This window comes from Taudactylus pleione, unplaced genomic scaffold (assembly GCF_031769625.1).
Source record: "Taudactylus pleione unplaced genomic scaffold, aTauple2 ptg001778l, whole genome shotgun sequence".
NCBI classification, from domain to species: domain Eukaryota; kingdom Metazoa; phylum Chordata; class Amphibia; order Anura; family Myobatrachidae; genus Taudactylus; species Taudactylus pleione.
In genome coordinates this window covers 572,501-580,000 of record NW_028286175.1, presented here as the reverse complement: position 1 = coordinate 580,000, position 7,500 = coordinate 572,501, and the positions used below count along the sequence as shown (strand labels likewise).

Below are 7,500 nucleotides of genomic sequence, written 5' to 3'. Positions count from 1 at the left end.
ATGCAGTGTTGGGCCTGGTTTGTACTTCGATGGGAGACCACCTTGGAATACAAGGATGCTGTATGTAATTTTAAACAGCCAAAACATTCTTTTCTATTACATTTTACATTTAATTTTTTCAACTTATCAATGAATTTACTTGAGTTAAGAAGTAAAAGAGGTCTAACGTTAATGTTTTTGAGCACCTACAGCCAAACCACACTGGACATGCCCAATCTCGTCTGATCTTGGAAGCTATGCAGTGTTTGGCCTGGTTAGTACTTGGATGGGAGACCACCTGGAAATAGCAGGTGCTGTAGGTCATTTTATACTGCCATAACTTTCTTTTCTATTACATTTTACATTTAATTTTTTCAAATTATCAATGAATTTACTTGAGTAAAGAAGTAAAAGAGGTCTAAAGTTAATGCTTTTGAGCTCTTTCAGCCAAACCACACTGGACATGCCCAATCTCATCTGATCTTGGAAGCTATGCAGTGTTGGGCCTGGTTAGTACTTGGATGGGAGACCACCGGGGAATACCAGGTGCTGTAGGTAATTTTATACTGCCATAACATTCTTTTCTATTACATTTTACATTTAATTTTTTCAACTAATCAATGATTTCCTTGAGTTAAGAAGTAACAGAGGTCTAAAGTTAATGCTTTTGAGCACCTACAGCCAATCCACACTGGACATGCGCAATCTCGTCTTATCTTGGTAGCTATGCAGTGTTGGGTCTGGTCAGTACTTGGAAGGGAGACCACCTGGGAAAACCAGGTGCAGTAGGTAATTTTATACTGCCATAACATTCTTTTCTATTACATTTTACATTTAATTTTTTCAACTTATCAATGAATTTACTTGAGTTAAGAAGTAAAAGAGGTCTAAAGTTAATGTTTTTGAGCACCTACAGCCAAACCACACTGGACATGCCCAATCTCGTCTGATCTTGGAAGCTATGCAGTGTTGGGACTGGTTAGTTCTTGGATGGGAGACTACCTAGGAATCCCAGGTGCTGTAGGTAATTTTAGACTGCCATAACAGTCTTTTCTATTACATTTTACATTTAATTTTTTCAACTTATCAATGAATTTACTTGAGTTAAGAAGTAATAGAGGTCTAAAGTTAATGCTTTTGAGCACCTACAGCCAAACCACACTGGACATGCCCAATCTCGTCTGATCTTGGAAACTATGCAGTGTTTGGCCTGGTTAGTACTTGGACGGGAGACCACCTGGGAATACCAGGTGCTGTAGGTAATTTTATATAGCCATAACATTCTTTTCTATTACATTTTACATTTAATTTTTTCAACTTATCAATGAATTTACTTGTGTTAAGAAGTAATAGCGGTCTAAATTTAATGCTTTTGAGCACCTACAGCCAAACCACCCTGGACATGCCCTATCTCGTCTGATCTTGGAAGCTATGCGGTGTTGGGCCTGGTTAGTACTTGGATGGGAGACCACCTGGAAATACCAGGAGCTGTAGGTAATTTTATACTGCCATAACATTCTTTTCTATTTCATTTTACATTTAGTTTTTTTAACTTATCAATGAATTTACTTGAGTTAAGAAGTAATAGAGGTCTAAAGTTAATATTTTTCAGCACCTATAGCCAAACCACACTGGACACGGCCAATGTCTGATCTTGGAAGCTATGCAGTGTTGGGCAATGTTAGTTCTTGGATGGGAGACCACCTGGGAATACCAGGTGCTGTAGGCAATTTTATATAGCCATAACATTCTTTTCTATTACATATTAAATTACATTTTTTCAACTTATCAATGAATTTACTTGAGTTAAGAAGTAAATGAGGTCTAAAGTTAATGCTTTTGAGCACCTACAGCCAAACCACACCGGACATGCCCAATCTCGTCTGATATTGGAAGCTATGCAGTGTTGGGCCTGGTTAGTACTTGGATGGGAGACCACCTGGGAATACCAGGTGCTGTAGGTAATTTTATATAGCCATAACATTCTTTTCTATTACATTTTACATTTAATTTTTTCAACTTATCAATGAACTTACTTGAGTTAAAAAGTAATAGAGGTCTAAAGTTAATGTTTTTGTGCACCTACATCCAATCCTCACTGGACATGCCCAATCTCGTCTGATCTTGGAAGCTATACAGTGTTGGGCCTGGTAAGTACTTGGATGGGATACCACCTGGGAATACCATGTGCAGTAGGTAATTTTATACTGCCATAACATTCTTTTCTATTACATTTTACATTTAATTTTTTCAACTTATCAATGAATTTACTTGAGTTAAGAAGTAATAGAGGTCTAAAGTTAATATTTTTGTGAACTTACAGCCAAACCACACTGGACATGCCCAATCTCATCTGATCTTGGAAGCTATGCAGTGTTGGGCCTGGTCAGAACTTGGATGGGAGACCACCTGGGAATACCAGGTGCTGTAGGTAATTTTATACTGCCATAACATTCTTTTCTATTACATTTTACATTTAATTTTTTCAACTTATCAATGAATTTACTTGAGTTAAGAAGTAAAAGAGGTCTAAAGTTAATTTATTTGAGGGCCTAAAGCCAAACCACACTGGACATGCCCAATCTCGTCTGATCTTGGACGCTATGCAGTGTTGGGCATGGTTAGTACTTGGATGGGAGACCACCTGGGAATACCAGGTGCAATAGGTAATTTTATACTGCCATAACATTCTTTTCTATTTCATTTTACATTTAATTTTTTCAACTTATCAATGAACTTACTTGAGTTAAGAAGTAAAAGTGGTCTACAGTTAATGTTTTTGAGCACCAACAGCCAAACCACACTGGACATGACCAATCTCCTCTGATCTTGGAAGCTATGCAGTGTTGGGCCTGGTTAGTACGTGGGTGGGAGACCACCTGGGAATACCAGGTGCTGTAGGTAATTTTATACAGCCAAAACATTCTTTTCTATTACATTTTACATTTTATTTTTTCAACTTATCAATGAATTTACTTCAGTTAAGAAGTAAAAGAGGTCTAAAGTTAATGTTTTTGAGCACCTACAGCCAAAGCACATTGGACAATAACAATCTCATCTGATCTTGGAAGCTATGCAGTGTTGGGCCTGGTTAGTACTTGGATGGGAGACCACCTGGGAATACCAGATGCTGTAGGTAATTTTATACTGCCATAACATTCTTTTCTATTACATTTTACATTTAATTTTTTCAACTTATCAATAAATTTACTTGAGTTAAGAAGTAAAAGAGGTCTATATTTAATGTTTTTGAGCGCCTACAGCCAAACCACACTGGACATGCCCAATCTCGTCTGATCTTGGAAGCTATGCAGTGTTGGGCCTGGTTAGTACTTGGATGGGAGACCCCATGGGAATACCCGGTGCTGTAGGTAATTTTATATAGCCATAACATTCTTTTCTATTACATTTTACAATACATTTTTTCATCTTATCAATGAATTTACTTGAGTTAAGAAGTAAAAGAGGTCTAAAGTTAATGTTTTTGAGCACCTACAGTCAAAACACACTGGACATGCCCAATCTCGTCTGATCTTGGAAGCTATGCAGTGTTGGGCCTGGTTAGTACATGAATGGGAGACCCCCTGGGAATACCAGGTGCTGTAGGTAATTTTATACTGCCATAACATTCTTTTCTATTACATTTTACATTTAATTTTTTCAACTTATCAATGAATTTACTTGAGTTAAGAAGTAATAGAGGTGTAAATTTAATGCTTTTGAGCACCTACAGCCAAACCACACTGGACATGCCCAATCTCGTCTGATCTTGTAAGCCTTGCTGTGTTGGGCCTGGTTTGTACTTGGATGGGAGACCACCTGGGAATACCAGTTGCTGTAGGAAATTTTATACAGCCAAAACATTCTTTTCTATTTCATTTTACATTTAATTTTTTCAACTTATCATTGAATTTACTTGAGTTAAGAAGTAAAAGAGATCTAAAGTTAATGTTTTTGAGCACCTACAGCCAAACCACACTGCACATGCCCAATCTTGTTTGATCTTGGAAGCTATGCAGTGTTGGGCCTGGTTAGTACTTTGATGGAAGACCACCTGGGAATACCAGGTGCTGTAGGTAATTTTATACTGCCATAACATTCTTTTCTATTACATTTTACATTTAATTTTTTCAACTTATCAATGAATTTACTTGAGTTAAGAAGTAATAGAGGTCTAAAGTTAATGGTTTTGGGCACCTACAGCCAAACCACACTGGACGTGCCCAATCTCGTCTGATCTTGGAAGCTATGTAGTGTTGGGCCTGCTTAGTACTTGGATGGGAGACCACCTGGGAATACCAGGTGCTGTATGTAATTTTAGACAGCCAAAACATTATTTTCTATTATATTTCCATTTAATTTTTTCAACTTATCAATGAATTTACTTGATTTAAGAAGTAAAAGAGGTCTAAAGTTAATGTTTTTGAGCACCTACAGCCAAACCACACTGGACATGCCCAATCTCGTCTGATCTTGGAAGCTATGCAGTGTTGGGTCTGGTTAGTACTTGGATGGGAGACCACCTGGGAATACCAGGTGCTGTAGGTAATTTTATACAGCTATAACATTCTTTTCTGTTACATTTTACATTTAATTTTTTCAACTTATCAATGAATTTACTTGAGTTAAGAAGTAATAGAGGTCTAAAGTTAATGTTTTTGAGCACCTACAGCCAAACCACACTGGACATGCCCAATCTCGTCTGATCTTGGAAGCTATGCAGTGTTGGGCCTGGTTAGTACTTGGATGGGAGACCCCCTGGGAATACCAGGTGCTGTAGGTAATTTTATACTGCCATAACATTCTTTTCTATTACATTTTACATTTAATTTTTTCAACTTATCAATGAATTTACTTGAGTTAAGAAGTAATAGAGGTGTAAATTTAATGCTTTTGAGCACCTACAGCCAAATCACACTGGACATGCCCAATCTCGTCTGATCTTGTAAGCCTTGCTGTGTTGGGCCTGGTTTGTACTTGGATGGGAGACCACCTGGGAATACCAGTTGCTGTAGGAAATTTTATACAGCCAAAACATTCTTTTCTATTACATTTTACATTTAATTTTTTCAACTTATCATTGAATTTACTTGAGTTAAGAAGTAAAAGAGATCTAAAGTTAATGTTTTTGAGCACTTACTGTCAAACCACACTGGACATGCCCAATCTCGTCTGATCTTGGAAACTATGCAGTGTTGGTCCTGGTTAGTACATGGATGGGAGACCCCCTGGGAATACCAGATGCTGTAGGTAATTTTATACTGCCATAACATTCTTTTCTATTACATTTTACATTTAATTTTTTCAACTTATCAATGAATTTGCTTGAGTTAAGAAGTAATAGAGGTGTAAATTTAATGCTTTTGAGCACCTACAGCCAAACCACACTGGACATGCCCAATCTCGTCTGATCTTGGAAGCTATGCAGTGTTGGTACTGGTTAGTACTTGGATGGGAGACCACCTGGGAATACCAGGTGCTGTAGGTAATTTTATACAGCCATAACATTCTTTTCTATTACATTTTACATTTAATTTTTTCAACTTATCAATGAATTTACTTGAGTTAAGAAGTAATAGAGGTCTAAAGTTAATGTTTTTGAGCACCTACAGCCAACCCACACTGGACATGCCCAATCTCGTCTGATCTTGGAAGCTATGTAGTGTTGGGCCTGGTTAGTACTTGGGTGGGAGACCACCTGGGAATACCAGGAGCTGTAGGTAACTTTATACTGCCATAACATTCTTTTCTATTACATTTTACATTTCATTTTTCAACTTATCATTGAATTTACTTGAGTTAAGAAGTAAAAGAGGTCTAAAGTTAAGGTTTTTGAGCACCTAAAGCCAAACCACACTGGACATGCCCAATCTTGTCTGATCTCGGAAGCTATGCAGTGTTGAGCCTGGTTAGTACTTTGATGGAAGACCACCTGGGAATACCAGGTGCTGTAGGTAATTTTATACTGCCATAACATTCTTTTCTATTACATTTTACATTTAATTTTTTCAACTTATCAATGAATTTACTTGAGTTAAGAAGTAATAGAGGTCTAAAGTTAATGGTTTTGGGCACCTACAGCCAAACCACACTGGACGTGCCCAATCTCGTCTGATCTTGGAAGCGATGTAGTGTTGGGCCTGCTTAGTACTTGGATGGGAGACCACCTGGGAATACCAGGTGCTGTATGTAATTTTAGACAGCCAAAACATTATTTTCTATTATATTTCCATTTAATTTTTTCAACTTATCAATGAATTTACTTGATTTAAGAAGTAAAAGAGGTCTAAAGTTAATGTTTTTGAGCACCTACAGCCAAACCACACTGGACATGCCCAATCTCGTCTGATCTTGGAAGCTATGCAGTGTTGGGCCTGGTTAGTACTTGGATGGGAGACCACCTGGGAATACCAGGTGCTGTAGGTAATTTTATACAGCTATAACATTCTTTTCTATTACATTTTACATTTAATTTTTTCAACTTATCAATGAATTTACTTGAGTTAAGAAGTAATAGAGGTCTAAAGTTAATGTTTTTGAGCACCTACAGCCAAACCACACTGGACATGCCCAATCTCGTCTGATCTTGGAAGCTATGCAGTGTTGGGCCTGGTTAGTACATGGATGGGAGACCCCCTGGGAATACCAGGTGCTGTAGGTAATTTTATACTGCCATAACTTTCTTTTCTATTACATTTTACATTTAATTTTTTCAAATTATCAATGAATTTACTTGAGTAAAGAAGTAAAAGAGGTCTAAAGTTAAAGCTTTTGAGCTCTTTCAGCCAAACCACACTGGACATGCCCAATCTCATCTGATCTTGGAAGCTATGCAGTGTTGGGCCTGGTTAGTACTTGGATGGGAGACCACCGGGGAATACCAGGTGCTGTAGGTAATTTTATACTGCCATAACATTCTTTTCTATTACATTTTACATTTAATTTTTTCAACTAATCAATGAATTTCCTTGAGTTAAGAAGTAACAGAGGTCTAAAGTTAATGCTTTTGAGCACCTACAGCCAATCCACACTGGACATGCGCAATCTCGTCTTATCTTGGTAGCTATGCAGTGTTGGGTCTGGTCAGTACTTGGAAGGGAGACCACCTGGGAAAACCAGGTGCAGTAGGTAATTTTATACTGCCATAACATTCTTTTCTATTACATTTTACATTTAATTTTTTCAACTTATCAATGAATTTACTTGAGTTAAGAAGTAAAAGAGGTCTAAAGTTAATGTTTTTGAGCACCTACAGCCAAACCACACTGGACATGCCCAATCTCGTCTGATCTTGGAAGCTATGCAGTGTTGGGACTGGTTAGTTCTTGGATGGGAGACTACCTAGGAATCCCTGGTGCTGTAGGTAATTTTAGACTGCCATAACAGTCTTTTCTATTACATTTTACATTTAATTTTTTCAACTTATCAATGAATTTACTTGAGTTAAGAAGTAATAGAGGTCTAAAGTTAATGCTTTTGAGCACCTACAGCCAAACCACACTGGACATGCCCAATCTCGTC

General features: G+C 37.5%; 2 non-coding genes and 26 pseudogenes across 2 annotated transcripts; all 28 read left to right on the top strand.

Moving 5' to 3' along the window:
* Positions 1–67, top strand: part of LOC148438634 (5S ribosomal RNA) — a 120-nt pseudogene extending 53 nt beyond the window's left edge.
* Positions 68–183: 116 nt separating this feature from the next.
* Positions 184–302, top strand: LOC148438633 (5S ribosomal RNA; annotated as a pseudogene).
* A 116-nt stretch (positions 303–418) lies between these two features.
* Positions 419–537, top strand: LOC148438632 (5S ribosomal RNA; annotated as a pseudogene).
* A 350-nt stretch (positions 538–887) lies between these two features.
* Positions 888–1,006, top strand: LOC148438631 (5S ribosomal RNA; annotated as a pseudogene).
* A 116-nt stretch (positions 1,007–1,122) lies between these two features.
* LOC148438630 (5S ribosomal RNA) lies at positions 1,123–1,241 on the top strand (annotated as a pseudogene).
* A 116-nt stretch (positions 1,242–1,357) lies between these two features.
* On the top strand, positions 1,358–1,476 carry LOC148438629 (5S ribosomal RNA; annotated as a pseudogene).
* A 348-nt stretch (positions 1,477–1,824) lies between these two features.
* LOC148438628 (5S ribosomal RNA) lies at positions 1,825–1,943 on the top strand (annotated as a pseudogene).
* Positions 1,944–2,059: 116 nt separating this feature from the next.
* On the top strand, positions 2,060–2,178 carry LOC148438627 (5S ribosomal RNA; annotated as a pseudogene).
* Positions 2,179–2,294: 116 nt separating this feature from the next.
* On the top strand, positions 2,295–2,413 carry LOC148438626 (5S ribosomal RNA; annotated as a pseudogene).
* A 116-nt stretch (positions 2,414–2,529) lies between these two features.
* Positions 2,530–2,648, top strand: LOC148438625 (5S ribosomal RNA; annotated as a pseudogene).
* Positions 2,649–2,764: 116 nt separating this feature from the next.
* Positions 2,765–2,883, top strand: LOC148438624 (5S ribosomal RNA; annotated as a pseudogene).
* Positions 2,884–2,999: 116 nt separating this feature from the next.
* Positions 3,000–3,118, top strand: LOC148438623 (5S ribosomal RNA; annotated as a pseudogene).
* Positions 3,119–3,234: 116 nt separating this feature from the next.
* Positions 3,235–3,353, top strand: LOC148438622 (5S ribosomal RNA; annotated as a pseudogene).
* Positions 3,354–3,469: 116 nt separating this feature from the next.
* Positions 3,470–3,588, top strand: LOC148438621 (5S ribosomal RNA; annotated as a pseudogene).
* Positions 3,589–3,939: 351 nt separating this feature from the next.
* LOC148438620 (5S ribosomal RNA) lies at positions 3,940–4,058 on the top strand (annotated as a pseudogene).
* Positions 4,059–4,174: 116 nt separating this feature from the next.
* On the top strand, positions 4,175–4,293 carry LOC148438619 (5S ribosomal RNA; annotated as a pseudogene).
* A 115-nt stretch (positions 4,294–4,408) lies between these two features.
* Positions 4,409–4,527, top strand: LOC148438618 (5S ribosomal RNA; annotated as a pseudogene).
* A 116-nt stretch (positions 4,528–4,643) lies between these two features.
* On the top strand, positions 4,644–4,762 carry LOC148438617 (5S ribosomal RNA). The gene has a single exon (XR_015876307.1). It is a non-coding gene; the product is annotated as a 5S ribosomal RNA (ribosomal RNA).
* A 351-nt stretch (positions 4,763–5,113) lies between these two features.
* LOC148438616 (5S ribosomal RNA) lies at positions 5,114–5,232 on the top strand (annotated as a pseudogene).
* A 116-nt stretch (positions 5,233–5,348) lies between these two features.
* LOC148438615 (5S ribosomal RNA) lies at positions 5,349–5,467 on the top strand (annotated as a pseudogene).
* Positions 5,468–5,583: 116 nt separating this feature from the next.
* Positions 5,584–5,702, top strand: LOC148438614 (5S ribosomal RNA; annotated as a pseudogene).
* A 115-nt stretch (positions 5,703–5,817) lies between these two features.
* Positions 5,818–5,936, top strand: LOC148438613 (5S ribosomal RNA; annotated as a pseudogene).
* Positions 5,937–6,052: 116 nt separating this feature from the next.
* LOC148438612 (5S ribosomal RNA) lies at positions 6,053–6,171 on the top strand (annotated as a pseudogene).
* A 115-nt stretch (positions 6,172–6,286) lies between these two features.
* LOC148438611 (5S ribosomal RNA) lies at positions 6,287–6,405 on the top strand. Its single transcript, XR_015876286.1, has one exon. It is a non-coding gene; the product is annotated as a 5S ribosomal RNA (ribosomal RNA).
* A 116-nt stretch (positions 6,406–6,521) lies between these two features.
* Positions 6,522–6,640, top strand: LOC148438610 (5S ribosomal RNA; annotated as a pseudogene).
* A 116-nt stretch (positions 6,641–6,756) lies between these two features.
* LOC148438609 (5S ribosomal RNA) lies at positions 6,757–6,875 on the top strand (annotated as a pseudogene).
* Positions 6,876–7,226: 351 nt separating this feature from the next.
* On the top strand, positions 7,227–7,345 carry LOC148438608 (5S ribosomal RNA; annotated as a pseudogene).
* A 116-nt stretch (positions 7,346–7,461) lies between these two features.
* The window catches only part of LOC148438607 (5S ribosomal RNA), a 119-nt pseudogene continuing 80 nt past the window's right edge, over positions 7,462–7,500 (top strand).